Source organism: Trichosurus vulpecula, chromosome 8 (genome assembly GCF_011100635.1).
Source record: "Trichosurus vulpecula isolate mTriVul1 chromosome 8, mTriVul1.pri, whole genome shotgun sequence".
Taxonomy (NCBI): domain Eukaryota; kingdom Metazoa; phylum Chordata; class Mammalia; order Diprotodontia; family Phalangeridae; genus Trichosurus; species Trichosurus vulpecula.
In genome coordinates this window covers 178,459,404-178,475,339 of record NC_050580.1, presented here as the reverse complement: position 1 = coordinate 178,475,339, position 15,936 = coordinate 178,459,404, and the positions used below count along the sequence as shown (strand labels likewise).

The following is a 15,936-nucleotide window of genomic DNA, read 5'->3' as shown; positions in this document are numbered from 1 at the left end:
TCTCCTTCCAACACCTCCATAACAAGGAGAAACAACATAATATCTATTATACATGAGAAGTCATGCAAAACATATTTCCATATTATCCATGAAACATTTTTTAAAAACAAAGGAAACATTTTTAAAATGTAGAAGAAGTTTTTTAATGTATTTTAGGCAAAAAGGAAGCTAACTCTAGATATCCAAGTAGAGATCTAAATAACGCTAAACTTCAATGAAAAAGTGAGTGAATCTAGGCTAGGAGTGGAGAACGTATGGCCCTGAGGCCACCTGTGGCCCTTTAGGTCCTCAAGTGTGACCCTTTGACTGAGTCCAAGTTTTACCTAACAAATCCAAGGGGACTTGTTCTGTGAAGTTTGGATTCAGTCAAAGGGCTCCACTTGAGGACCTAGAGGGCCACAGGTGGCTTCAAGGCCACAAGTTCCCCTCTCCTGATGTAGGCGTTTAACCTAGGGCCTGGCACATAGTAAGCTCTTAACAAATGTTTGTTTCCTTCCTTCCTTCCATGAACACTATTAGCCACATCTGTTCATAGATTCTTTCTTTAAATGCTTGGATCCAGAAATATCTCAGCTCCAATCATGTCTGGGATGGATGCTAGATCAAGATGCCAGTTCCCTTGTCTAAGCCAGATTCAGGCTGGCAAAGGCACTGGCTTTCTAACCCTTCCTTTAGGAGCAGTTCATTAGTCTCACTTCTGTATGTGAAGCCTCCTGACTCAAGTAGACATTTACCTATCTGGGTCCCAAAAACCAACTGACAACCCTTTCCTGTATGTTCCCATGGCTGAAACCCATAAAAGTTCTCTCTTTGTAGGTTAGAAGCAGCTGTACAGGGAGTTTCTTTCCGTAAAGTTACCTTCAACTCATATAAATTGATGCTGAATAAGGGGAGCAGAACCAGGAAAACATTGTATACAGTTATAGCCTGTATTAGGAGGGCAGAGTTTATAATCTCAAATAGGATCATAAACATGTCTGAAAGGTTCGGAACCGCCGGATATAAGAAACTCTCAAAGTAGAAGGCAGAAGAATCAAAACATATATTTAGGCTCCACAGTAACCAACCCATGAACCAGCAACCCCATTTTGATATATTGATCAAAAGCTTCCAGGCCCAATAAGTACGCCTTGAAAGAGTAACCAGGAGGCTACAGAGAAGCATGATTGCGTAAAGCAAAATCATGCTTCCTCCTCTATGGTAAAAAGATTACCCACTGGCCTGAAGTCTTTGTTCAGCTTCCTCCCGTAGGTCAGCTCTGCTACTGGCAGCTCCTGCTTCAGCGTGGCTGTGGCTGTGGCTGCGGCTGTAGCAGCCTCTGGCTCCAACGGGAGCTGCTTTTAACCATCCAGCTTCTGCGGGGGTGTAAGGTACGCCGGGGAAAGCACAGGTTCTTTCAATCTGCTTAAGCAAGGTGAAGGGGTTGACCGGGAAAGCACAGGTTCTTTCCATCAGCTTAAGCAAGGGAAGCAAGGTGAAGGGGCCAACAAGCTTACTCCAGTCCAACATACAAACAGCATTCAGTTCAGGGGAAAAAGCCAAACTAGTCAAGGCCACTTGTTGACTAAGTGCTAAGGAGCCCATTTTTGGTTGCCAATACACAGCCACATTGAGCAATGACTAACTTTGATAGACTTGACTCTTCTCAATGCAAGGTTCTAAGACAACTCCAAAAGGCACATGATGAAAAATGCTGTCCACATACAGAGAAAGAATGCTTTCTCTGTTTTTTGTTTCATTTTGCTTTGTTTCTTCTTTCTCATGGTTCATTCCATTGGTTATAATTCTTCTTTGCAACATGACTAATATGAAAATACATTCAACGTGAATGTATGTATGTATATTTAATGTGAATGTAGAGCCTATATCAGATTGCATGAAGTCTTGAGGAGGGGCAGGGGAGGGAGGGAGAGAAAATTTGGATCTCAAAAGCTTGTGGAACTGAATGTTATAAAATAAAAATAAATAAATAAATAATCAATTTTTAAAAAATAAAGATAAAAATAACAAAAAAACAAAATTGCCTTCAGAAAAATAGTTACATTTAGGGAAAAAAATATTTCTAAGATCCTGTTCCAGAAAAGGTCATCCTTTCTAGATCCTGGGGATGTTATTCTTCTGCATGAAAAACTGAAATGTGTCTACAATCTATTGAGGTGAAGATCCTAGAACTAGAGCTGGAAAGAGCTCCAGAGGTCATTTAGCCTAATGCCTTCATATTGCAAACAAAAAACCAAAGTTTAGTGGGTTATATGACACCCAAGGACAAAAAGGTAATGGGACTGGAGTTGGCCCTAGGCTTTTTGACACAGAGTGTGTGGCTGCCTACATTCCTCAGTTCTCTGAAGAATTCTTTAGCATATTCAGTCAAATCAACTGCGCCATGTTAGGACTAGAGCACAATCATGCCTCTTGTTACTCCTGCACTTGTGTCTACAATACAATGAACACTCGATAAATATTCAGTAATAAATTTAATAACTATTCAGTAATAAATATAATAACTATTCAGTAATAACAAATTCAATAATAAATACTCAGTAATAATTGCTATGGAAGCTCTAGAGAGCATCTCCATTCTTCCTCCTGCTACCGCCAGTAAACATCCAACTGCGTTCTGACATCTGAGATGCAGTGCAGGCTCCCTAATCACAGAAGCTTTTGTTCATTCGAAATGTCATAGGTTCTTTGGCTCTTTGTTCTTTGTTCACACATCCAATCACCAATCTACTGCCCTCATTCGGGTCTTCGTTGCTACTTACCAGGTGATTATAATAGACGTCTAAGCAGCCCTCAGCCTTCAGCCTTTCCTTTCTGCATCTACCTGGGTAGTCTTCATAATGCACCACTTTGTTCTTATTATGCCTCTATTCAAATGCCTTCAATGATTCCCATTGTCTACTGGGGAGCCCCGGAAGGCCTTTGAATAGAGGCATAACAGGATCAAAGTTGCATTTAGAGCCTTCGATAAACAGGCTCCAACCAACCTATACAGTGTCATGTCATTCTCTTCTTCTGGCATTCATATTCCTGACAATTGAGACTCCTCTCCAACTCCCATTCTCATCCTGCAAGCACCCACGCCATTACTTTGTTCCCATCATCCCCTATGCTTACAATAAGCTGTCCCACCTACGTTCTCTGTTGATATACCTCCCTTCCTTCAAGGCCATAAATTCAGATGCCACCTCCTCCATGAAGCCTTCCTGATTCTGCCTGACACAACTGAATCATTTCTGCAAACATTACGATATTCCTTATTTCCCTTTACCCCTTTCAAATTTTACCTGTTATCAGTGATCAACAAGCATTATAGAGTGATTCCTAAGTACCAAGCATTTTGTGAGGTCCTGGAGATGCAAATCTAAGGTGCTTGCATTCTCAATCTGTTAATAGATAAGTAATTCTAGAATCTGAATGTGATTTGATTATAATTCATATACAACTTCCCCCAATTACATTAGACTGTAAGTACCTGAAGGACAGGTATCTATATCTACATCCCCAGTACCAAGCATAATACCTTGGTCATTATTAGTGCTGGCTTAATTTATCAAAAGAACAGTGAATCTTTTTGTTTACAAGGTCTGTACTCATTCTCCCAGTAATTATATGGAGGGCCTGAGGAGGGCAGCATGATCATTGTCAAAAATGGTATGTGATAATAGCTCTATATCCTTGAATGGGACTGTGTGAAGGCTGTGAGATGACATCTAGGTTGTGGTTGGCTAGGCAGCCAAGCTCAGAAACCCCAGATTCCCTAGGTCAAAGAATCTATGATTAGGGAGCCCACATCCCGGAACACGATTGGGTGCTCACTGTCTGCAGCAAGAGGAAGATTGGAGATCCCTTGGAGAGCTTCCTTAGTGACACTGTGTCTTCATCTGGGCTGTGGGTTAAGGGACTTCTGGAATTGAGAAAAAAGACAGAAGATTATTCACAGGTCTGAGGAAGAGAGATACGGGGTTTCCTGGCAATTACCTGGAAGTAAAAGCAAAATTGTAAGGAGATGCTGATTTCCTCAGTCCCTGAAAGTCTTAGAGGGAGAGACCCCCACTATCAACTTCCATTACAAAGAGGTAGCTTTCTAAGACTTGCAGGATCCTGGGGGAGGCCTCTCTATTTCACTTGAGAATAAATCTCCCTATTGTACTTGGCTTCAAAGGGGAAAAAGAAAGGAAGATTCTGATCCACAATTATCAGGAAGGGCCACCGCAGGGCCCTGAACATCATTGGCCTTGGCCATCTCGTTCTGGGGTATGCAGGCACAATGCTCCCAAGGCACTAGCAAAATACACACAAACCCCACAATTTCCACATATAGAGCCCTCTGACTGAGGAAAACATTACCCTTATGGCTCAGAGGCAGCTAAGTGGTACAGTGATAGAATGCAGTGTCTGAAATCAAGAAGACCTTGGTTCAAATTATACCTCAAACACTTACTTGGTGTGTGACCCTGGGAAAGTCACTCAACCGCCTCTGTTTGCCTCAGTTTCCTCAACTGTGAAATGGAGATAATAGCAACACTCACCTCACGGACTTTTTGTGAGGATCAAATGAGATATTTGTAAAGAATTTAGCACACCCGGAACACATTAGGCGCTAAATAAATGTTTATTTATTTGGAAGGCACCTTGCGGCCTGGGAATTCCACCTTTTGCCATTTAGAGCCAGCAGCAAATTGAGTTTCTTTCCAGAAACTATTTCAGTTGTGTTAAAAATAATAATAATAGGAATCATGATTGTGAAAGTTGTGGAAGACTAGAGAATTAATCTCTTTTTTGACAATGGAGGTCCCATCTTTTGACGTGGATTAAAATGTGCCCAGAGTCCCTTAGGACAGTGACCAAATTTTCACCACTGATTTTCCCCAAGATTCATTTCACATTCCAGCTAAACTGACATCATCATGCTAGCCACAAAGGATTGTGAGGGTGACGGCATGCCTCTGGAACACTCTATGCATGCTCTGAAAACCTCCTTTAACATTCAGTGATAGAGCCATTTTGATCTTACCTTGACTCTTACCAACACATACAATCACTTGCAGAATGTTCTATTCACAATTAGACCTTTTTTTAACCTAGACTATTGTAATAGATGTCTAAATGTTGTCCTTCTTCCCCACCACCACCATCTAACTTCAACACGTGTGGAATCTTCCTAATGCACCACTAGGATGATGTTACCTTATCCAAATATCTTCAGTGATTGCAAATTGTCTATTGAAAAAAGTTTAAACTCCTGACCCTGGGATTAATGTTGCTCCACAAAAGAGGTTTAAGCAATTGGTATAACCTTATGGCACTTTATTCCTCTGAATACGTTCATGGGTCTGACCAACTAGAACATTCTACCCTCTTGGTGGAAGGCTTCCATCAGAATCCTTTTGCTTATGTTATTCCCCATGTATTCAATATTGCTGTTGTTCAGTCGTTTCCAGTTGTGCCTGACTCTTCATGATTCCATTTGGGGTTTCCTTGGTAAAGACACTACAGAGATTTGTTGATTCCACCTCATTTTACAGATAAGGAAACTAAGGTAAAATGGGTTAAGTGACTTGTCCAGGGTCACATAGCTAGTAAGTACGTGAGGCTGGATTTGAATTCAGGTCTTCCTGACTCCAGGCCTGGCACTCTATCTACTGCACCACCGGGCTGCCCCACCTCAATTTCTACCCATCTCTATCTAATCATGTCCTTTCCTAGCTTCAAGATGCGACTCCTCCATGATACATGCCTTGACTCTCCCAACCCAAATGAATATTATCTCCAAATTTGTTTTATCAATACTTACAGCTTTCCTTTGTCCCCATCACATTCTACACTCCCTTCTGTACCTCCCACTGTCCTCACATTGCCCTTTGCTTGTGGAGATAGGGTGATTCATCTTTCGTTTGAGTCTGGAACACTGCTTCGCACATGGCAGATGCTTACAAAAGGTTTATTTTTTTCCTTTGGGGTAAAGACAAAAATAAAATGTAACAATATATTCAACAATTGCTCTAGAATTCCTAATGAGAAACATTTTCTAAATGCCCAGTAAAATGCTATCGATGGCCTACAGGAGACAGCATTGCCACTTTCAGAGCAGCTGAATTTCCTCCTGAGCAGCTGTGAAAGGGACTGCTTACTGTGTGTGAGGAGATAGACCAGGTTGTGATTGGTTGAGCAGTGAGGCAGAAAATCTCTTCCCTGATTTCACAGAGGAAAAAAAAACTAGATACATTTAGAATTGACAAAGTCTCCTTTGACTAAAGAACCCATTTCCCAGAACCCAGAACTAACTGTTCACTGACCCTGGCATTGGAAGATGGAAACATGCCATAGAGCCTCACTAGTGATCCTGTATCTTCACCTGGCCTGTGAGTTGAGGGGTTTCTGTAGATGGGAACATGAAAGGCCAGAAGCCATTTTATCAAAGGATTTAGAGGCAGTCAGGGAACGATCAAATGGGGCTTCCTGACTGTGTTGTGGAAGTGACAGATATGAAATGATGGGAAATGCGGACTTGGTGATTTATATCTGACATTGTTTTTCTGCCCAGGGGTGAGCTGCCTACAGAAGGTGGAGCAGAGTCCTCAGTCCCTGAAGATCCAGGAGGGAGAGAGCACCACAATCAACTGCAGCTACACAGAAGCTACTAACCAAGGGCTGCAATGGTTCAGGCAGAATCCTGGGGAAGGCCTCACCTCCCTCTTTTACATAACTTCAGAGAAGCAGAATGGCAGGTTAAGAGCCATGATCAGCAGGAAGGAGCAACGCAGCTCCCTGCACATCACTGGTGCCCAGCCTGAAGACTCAGCCACCTACCTCTGTGCTGTGGGGGCACAGTGATCCCCGGGCACCTGCAGACTGTGCATAAACCCTAGAGCTGACACAGACCCTTCCAGAGAGCACACTGTGACACCCTGAAAGCAAACCCACTGCTTATTTTCCTGGTTCTCATTTAAACTCTATCATTAGATTCTAGGATCTTTCACTTGTCTAATGCCATCTGCCAGTGACCTTTTAGAGGTCACCCCTCATTCAGTCTAGTCTCACAGAATGTTAGGCTTCAGCACTAAGGAGAGTGTTATAGCATGGCATTAGCAAAGGGAAATGTGAGGACAGTGGGAGGTACAGAAGTGAGTGTAGAATGTGATGGGGACAAAGGAAAGCTGTAAGTATTGGTAAAAGAAATTTGGAGAGGGAGAGATAATGTTCAGTTGGGTTGGGAAAGTCAAGACGTATCATGGAAGAGTTGCAACTTGAAGCAAGGAAAGGACATGATTAGATAGAGATGGGTAGAAATTGAGGTGGGCAGCCATGCTAACTTCATAGAGACATTTCTATGTTCTGGAAAACAGCCCCATTCCCCACTGTCTTTCCAAAGTCAAATTTTTCTCCTGATTCCATGGGTTGCAGGTGGCCCCCAGATTCTATATCAATCCATATGTGTCCCAAATTACTAAAAAAAAAAAACAGGAAATATCTCTCATGTCTGTTCTCTGAGCCCCTATCCCATACTTAAAACTTGCCTTTCTCATTCATAATCCTTCAATTATAGGATCTGACAGTTAATTGATTTTGTTAATGATCTTTTGATTTATTAAAGCAATTAGGTAAATAAAATAGCATTGGAACCATTAGGCAACAATGTAGTGCTTGAAGACCTATCTTTTCTGTCTCTGAAATGATCAACCTTTCCTTAATTCTAATAAGAATAATAGAAGATGGAGTGTGGCCTAAGCATTATCTTCATCATAGCTAGAATTTTTGAAGTGTTTTAAATTTTTGAAGTGTTTTTCACATGTCATCTCATTTGATCCCCACAATAATTCTAAGAAGCTATAATTATTGCCATTTTACATATAGGGAAGCTGAGGCTGGGAGATGTTAAGTGATTCACATAGTAAGCATCTCCAATAGCTCTTGAACCCAGGTCTTTCTGATTCCAAGGCTATTCTCAGAGTCCAGAAGACTTGGGTGAAAGGCTTTCCTCTGACAAATATCACCTATGTGAACGTTAGCAGTTCTTTTAACCTTTCAGATCATGCAAACAACACTCCACAATTAAAAATTATAGATATTTACCAATCTTCATTAGTTCAAGGCTTTCTCCATGTTCTTCATACTAATAATATTAAAGGACTGAATAACAAGAACTAAACAAAACAGAACAAAAGAAATACTTAGAGGAAAACATGAAATCACTTAAATAACAAAAACTAAAATTAGCAGAAATTTTTTGTGCTTCAGAGAATAGAAACCCCTTCACTTCAGTGAAAATATGATTAGAACCAGGCTTTGAACTTCCTCAGCTGCCTCTATTCTTAGAAATTCTGTTTGTTGTTGTCCCAAAGTCATTTCCAATTATTCTCTACCCATTTCCAAAAGCTATCTGGGATGAATGCTAGACCAAATTGCCAGCTTCCTTGCCCAATAGAGATTCCACTTGGAAACGCTACTGGTACTCGTAGTCTCCTTCCAGTGCCAGCACCCTGATTTTATCTCTGGGTATGGAACACACAATTAAGGAAGACATTTCCCTTATGGCCCTTGGTATTGCTAATCACCTTGACCTGCATCGGTTCCAGGATGCTAAATTTTTTTTTAATTTTTTTATTTTTATTTTTAGTTTACATCACACGGTTCTACATAATTTTGAGTTCCAGATTTTCTCCCTTCCCTCCCCCCTCCCTCCCCAAGACGGCAGGGAATCTCATATAACTACCACGTACAACTTCTCATTGAATTAATTTATACACTAGTCAAGTTGTGGAGAAGAATTATGACCAATGGAATGAATCATGAGAAAGAAGAAACAGAACCAAAAAAAAAACCCCAAAAACAAATACAAAAGAGAAGAAAAAAAGGGGAAAAAAAGGCGAGCATGAAGTGTTCCTCAATCTGCATTCAAACTTCATAGTTCTTTCTCTAGACATAGATAGCATTCTCCATCATGAGTCCTTTGGAGTTGTCTTTGTACCTTGTGTTGCTGTGAAGAGCGAAGTCTGTCAGGGTTGGTCCTCACGGAATCCATATATCTGTGGTTGTGTATAATGTTCTCCTGGCTCTGCTCCACTCACTCAGCATTATGTCATGTAGGTTTTTCCAGGTTGTTATGAAGTCCATCTCATCCCCATTTCTTATGGCACAATGGTATTCCATTATCTTCATATACCACAGCTTGTTCAGCCATTCCCCAATTGATGGGCATCCCTTTGATTTCCAATTCTTGGCTACCACAAAAAGAGCCACTATAAATATTTTTGTACATATGGGTCCTTTTCCCGCTTGTGTGATTTCTTTGGGATACAACCCTAGAAGTGGTATTGTTGGGTCAAAGGGTATGAACATTTTTATGGCCGTTCGGGCGTAGTTCCAAATTACTCTCTAAAATGGCTGGATCATCCCACAACTCCACCAGCAATGTAACAGTGTTCCAATTTTCCCACATCCTCTCCAGCATTTATCATTCTCCTGTTTTGTTATTTTAGCCAATCTGACAGGAGAGATGTGGTATCTAAGAGTTGTTTTGATTTGCATTTCTCTAATCAGCAGCGATCCAGAGCATTTTTCCATATGCCTGTAGATAGCTTTAATTTCTTCCTCTGAAAACTGCCTGTTCATATCCTTTGACCATTTCGCAGTTGGGGAATCACTTGTATTCCTATATATTTGGCTCAGTTCCCTGTATATTTTAGAAATGAGGCCTTTATCAGAGATACTAGTTGCAAAGATTTTCTCCCAATTTTCTGCTTCCCTCCTAATTTTTGTTGCATTGGCTTTTTTGTACAAAAACATTTCAATTTAACATAATCAAAATTATCCATTTTGCATTTTGTAATGCTCTCTATCTCTTGTTGGGTCATGAATTCTTTTCTTTTCCATAAATCTGATAAGTAAACTATTCCTTGCTCTCCCAAATTACTTAGAGTATCAACATTTACTCCTAAATCATGAACCCATTTTGACTTTATTTTGGTATATGGTGTAAGATATTGGTCTATGCCCAGTTTCTGCCCTACCATTTTCCAATTTTCCAAACAGTTTTTGTAAAATAGTGAATTATTAGCCCAGAAGCTGGCCTCTTTGGGTTTATCAAAGAGTAGATTGCTATAGTTGTTGGCTTCTCCATCTTGTATTCCTGTCCTATTTCACTGATCCACACCTCTGTTTCTTAGCCAGTACCAGGTAGTTTTGATGACTGCTGCTCTGTGGTACAGTTTTATATCTGGTATGGCTAAGCCACCTTCGCTAGCATTTCTTTTCATTAATACCCTAGATATTCTAGACCTCTTGTTTTTCCAGATGAATTTTGTTATTATTTTGTCCAGCTCAGTAAAATGATTTTTGGTAGTTCAATTGGTATGGCACTGAATAGATAGATTAATTTAGGTAAAGTTGTCATTTTTATTATATTAGCTTGGCCTAACCATGAGCAACTGATATTTTTCCATTTATTTAGATCTGACTTTATTCGAGTGAAAAGTGTTTCATAGTTATGTTCATATAGGCCCTGGGTTTGTCTTGGCAAATAGATTCCCAAATATTTGATAGTGTCTACAGTAACTTTGAATTGAATTTCTCTTTCTATCTCTTGCTATTGGGCTTTGTCAGTAATGTATAGGAATGCTGAGGATTTATATGGGTTTATTTTATATCCTGCAACTTTGCTAAAGTTGTTTATTATTTCAAGTAGTTTTTTACTTCCTTCTCTAGGATTTTCTAAGTAAATCATCATATCATCTGCAAAAAGTGATAATTTAGTTTCTTGTTTGCCTATTCTAATTCCTTTAATTTCTTTTTCTTCTCTTATTGCTACAGCTAAAGTTTCTAGTACCAAATTGAATAGTAGGGGTGATAATGGACATCCTTGTTTCACCCCTGATCTTATTGGGAATGCATCTGGCTTATCCCCATTACAAATAATGCTGGTTGATGGTTTTAGGTAGAGCTATTTACAATTTTAAGGAAGGTTCCATTTATTCCTGTGCTTTCTAGTGTTTTTAATAGGAATGGGTGTTGTATTTTGTCAAAGGCTTTTTCTGCATCTATTGAGATGATCATATGGTTTCTGCTAGTTTTGTTGTTGATGTGGTCAATTATGCTAATAGTTTTCCTAATATTGAACCAGCCTTGCATTCCTGGAATAAATCCTACCTGGTCATAGTGTATTATTCTCATGATAAGTTGCTGCAATCTTTTTTTTTAATTTTTTTTTATTTTATAAATTTCTTTATTTATTTTTAGTTTACCACACACGGTTCTACATAGTTTTGAGTTCCAGTTTTTCTCCTCTCCCTGCCCCCTCCCTCCCCAAGATGGCATGGAGTCTCATATAACTGTCATGTATGACTTTGCATTGAATTAATTTATGCACTAGTCAAGTCATGGAGAAGAATTTTGATCAATGGAATGAATCATGAGAAAGAAGAAACAGAACCAAAAAAAAAAACCCAAAAACAAAAACAAAAGAGAAGCAGAAAAGGCGAGCATGTAGTGTGCTTCAGTCTGTATTCAAATTTCACAGTTCTTTGTCTGGATGAAGATAATGCTCCATCGTGAGTCCCCTGGAGTTGTCCTTGCCCCTTAGGTTGCTGAGAAAAGCGCAGTATGTCAGGGTTGTCCTCACGGAATCCACATATCTGTGGCTGTGCACAACGTTCTCCTGGCTCTGCTCCGCTCACTCAGCATTATGTCGTGTAGGTTTTTCCAGGTTGTTATGAAGTCTGCATCATCCCCATTTCTTATGGCACAATAGTATTCCATCACCTTCATATACCACAGCTTGTTCAGCCATTCCCCAATTGATGGGCATCCCTTTGATTTCCAATTCTTGGCTACCACAAAGAGAGCTGCTATAAATATTCTTGTACATATGGGTCCTTTTCCCGCTTGCGTGATTTCTTTGGGATACAACCCTAGAAGTGGTATTGCTGGGTCAAAGGGTATGAACATTTCTATAGCCCTTTGGGCATAGTTCCACACCGCCCTCCAAAATGGCTGGATCAGCTCACAACTCCACCAGCAATGCAACAATGTTCCAATTTCCCCACATCCTTTCCAGCATTTATCATTCTCCTGATTTGTTATTTTAGCCAATCTGACAGGAGAGATGTGGTATCTAAGAGTTGTTTTGATTTGCATTTCTCTAATCAGCAGCGATCCAGAGCATTTTTCCATATGCCTGTAGATAGCTTTAATTTCTTCCTCTGAAAACTGCCTGTTCATATCCTTTGACCATTTCTCAATTGGGGAATGGCTTGTATTCCTATATATTTGGCTCAGCTCCCTGTATATTTTAGAGGTGAGGCCTTTATCAGAGATACTAGTTGCAAAGATTTTCTCCCAATTTTCTACTTCCCTCATAATTCTTGTTGCATTGGCTTTTTTTTGTACAAAAACATTTCAATTTCACATAATCAAAATTATCCATTTTGCATTTTGTAATGCTCTCTATCTCTTGTTGGGTCATGAATTCTTTACTTTTCCACAAATCTGATAAGTAAACTATTCCTTGCTTTCCCAAATTACTTAGAGTATCAACTTTTACTCCTAAATCATGAACCCATTTTGACTTTATTTTGGTATATGGTGTGAGATATTGGTCTATGCCCATTTTTTGCCCTACCATTTTCCAATTTTCCCAACAGTTTTTGTGAAATAGTGAATTATTAGCCCAGAAGCTGGCCTCTTTGGGTTTATCAAAGAGTAGATTGCTAAACTTGTTGATTTCACCTACTTTTGTACCTATCCTATTCCACTGATCCACACCCCTGTTTCTTAACCAGTACCAGGCAGTTTTGATGACTGCTGCTCTGTAGTACAGTTTAATATCTGGTGTGGCTAAACCACCATCTCTAGCATGTCTTTTCATTAATATCCTAGATACTCTAGAGCTCTTGTTTTTCCAAATGAATATTGTTATTATTTTGTCCAGCTCAGTAAAAAAAATTTTTTGGTAGTTCGATTGGTATGGCACTGAATAGATAGATTAATTTAGGTAAAGTTGTCATTTTTATTATATTAGCTCGGCCTAACCATGAGCAACTGATATTTCTCCATTTATTTAGATCTGATTTTATTCGCGTGAAAAGTGTTTCATAGTTATGTTCATATAGGCCTTGGGTTTGTTTTGGCAAATAGACTCCCAAATATTTTATAGTGCCTTCAGTAACTTTGAATGGAATTTCTCTTTCTATCTCTTTCTGTTGTGCTTTGTCAGTAATGTATAGGAATGCTGAGGATTTATGTGGGTTTATTTTATATCCTGCAACTTTGCTAAAGTTGTTTATTATTTCAAGTAGTTTTTTACTTGATTCTCTAGGATTCTCTAGATAAATCATCATATCATCTGCAAAAAGTGACAATTTAGTTTCTTCTTTTCCTATTCTAATTCCTTCAATTTCTTTTTCTTCTCTTATTGCTACAGCAAATGTTTCCAGTACCAAATTGAATAATAGGGGTGATAATGGACATCCTTGTTTCACCCCTGATCTTATTGGGAATGCATCTAGTTTATCCCCATTACAAATAATGCTTGTTGATGGTTTTAGGTAGATGCTATTTATAATTTTGAGGAAGGTTCCACTTATTCCTATGCTTTCTAGTGTTTTTAATAGGAATGGGTGTTGTACTTTGTCAAAGGCTTTTTCTGCGTCTATTGAGATGATCATATGGTTTCTGCTAGTTTTGTTGTTGATATGGTCAATTATGCTAATAGTTTTCTTAATATTGAACCAGCCTTGCATTCCTGGAATAAATCCTACCTGGTCATAGTGTATTATTCTCGTAATGAGTTGCGGCAATCTTTTTGCTAATATTTTATTTAAAATTTTTGCATCAATATTCATTAGAGCAATTGGTCTATAATTTTCTTTCTCTGTTTTGACTCTACCTGGTTTGGGTATTAGTACCATATTTGTGTCATAAAAAGAATTTGGTAGGACTCCTTCTTCACCTATTTTCCCAAATAGTCTACAAAGTATTGGAATTAGTTGTTCTTTAAATGTTTGATAGAATTCACATGTAAAACCATCTGGCCCTGGAGATTTTTTCCTAGGGAGTTCATTGATGGCATGTTCAATTTCTTTTTCTGAGATGGGATTATTTAGAAATTTTACTTCCTTTTCTGTTAACCTGGGCAGTTTATGTTTTTGTAGATATTCATCCATATTGCTAAGGTTGTCAAACTTATGGGCATACAATTGGGCAAAATAATTCCTAATTATTGTTTTGATTTCCTCTTCATTAGAGGTGAACTCACCTTTTTCATTTTTGATAGTGGTAATTTGATTTTCTTCTTTCTTTTTTCTAATCAAATTGACCAAAGGTTTATCAATTTTATTGGTTTTTTCATAAAACCAGCTCTTTGTTTTATTTATTAATTCAATAGTTTTCTTGGTTTCAGTTTTATTAATCTCTCCTTTGATTTTCAGTATTTCTAATTTGGTATTTAATTGGGGATTTTCAATTTGCTCTTTTTCTAGCTTTTTTGGCTGTATGCCCAGATCATTGATCTCCTTTTTCCCTATTTTATTCATGTAAGCATTTAGGGATATAAAACTTCCCCTAAGAACTGCTTTTGCTGCATCCCATAAGATTTGGTATGTTGTTTCATTATTGTCATTCTCTTGAACGAAGTTATTAATTGTTTCTCTGATTTGTTCTTTGGCCCACTCATTCTTTAGAATTAGATTATTTAGTTTCCAATTAATTTTTAGCTTATTTTTCCATGGTTCTTTGTTACAAATAATTCTTAATGCATCATGATCTGAAAAGTGTGCTTTGACTACTTCTGCCTTTCTGCACTGGATTGTGAGGTTTTTATGCCCTAGTACATAGTCAGTTTTTGAGTATGTACCATGTACCACTGAGAAGAAAGCATATTCCTTTTTATCCCCATTCTGTTTTCTCCAGAGGTCTATCATATCTGCCTTTTCTAAAATTCTGTTTACCTCCTTAACTTCTTTCTTATTTATTTTGAGGTTAGATTGATCAAGTTCAGAAAGGGGGAGGTTGAAGTCTCCCAATATTATAGTTTTGCTGTCTATTTCTTCCTGTAACTCCTTTAACCTCTCCTCTAAGAATTTGTATGCCTTACCACTTGGTGCATATATGTTAAACAATGATATTGCTTCATTGCTTATGGTGACTTTTATCAGGATATAATGTCCTTCCTTATCTCTTTTAATTAAATCTATCTTTACTTTTGCTTTGTCTGAGATTAGGATTGCTACACCTGCTTTTTTTTACTTTAACTGAGGCGCAATATATTTTACTCCAGCCTTTTACCTTTTCCCTGTGTGTATCCCCCTGTTTCAAATGTGTTTCTTGTAAACAGCATGTTGTAGGATTATGGTTTTTAATCCATTCTGCTATCTGCTTCTGTTTTATGGGAGAGTTCATCTCATTCACATTCACAGTTATGATTTCTATCTGTGTCTTTTTCTCCATCCTATTTTTCCCTGTTTATGCTTTTATTTCTGCCTTTCCCCTTCTCCTCCTCAACAAAGTTTTGCTTTTGACCACCTCCTTCCTCAGTTTACCCTCCCTCTTTGTTCCCCTCCCTTATCTTACCGTTTCCCATTTGCTACTTCTCCCCTCCCTTCTGACCACCCCCCTCCCTTTTTTCGCCCCTTCCCCTCCTACTTCCCATAGGACAAGTTAGATTTCTAAACTTATCAGGGTATGTTATTCCCTTCTTGAACCAGATCAGATGACCGCAAAGCTCAAATACTGCTCTTCTCCCTCCCTTCTTTGCCTCTACTATAATATGTTTTTGTGCCTCTTCGTTTGGTGTAATTTACCCTTGTCTACTACCTCCTTACCTCTTCTCTCATAGCCCTCCCCTTACATCTCTTACTTATGTTTTTTATCCTTACATCAGTTAATTTATACAGGCATTTACAATCTATGTGTATCCCTCTCAATTGTCATAATACCTGT

General features: G+C 38.7%; 1 protein-coding gene across 1 annotated transcript in view; it reads left to right on the top strand.

Annotated features, from left to right (window-relative positions):
- Positions 1-15,936, top strand: part of LOC118830158 (T cell receptor alpha chain MC.7.G5-like) — a 528,438-nt gene that overhangs the window by 133,999 nt on the left and 378,503 nt on the right. The gene's annotated exons all lie outside the window — the stretch shown is intronic.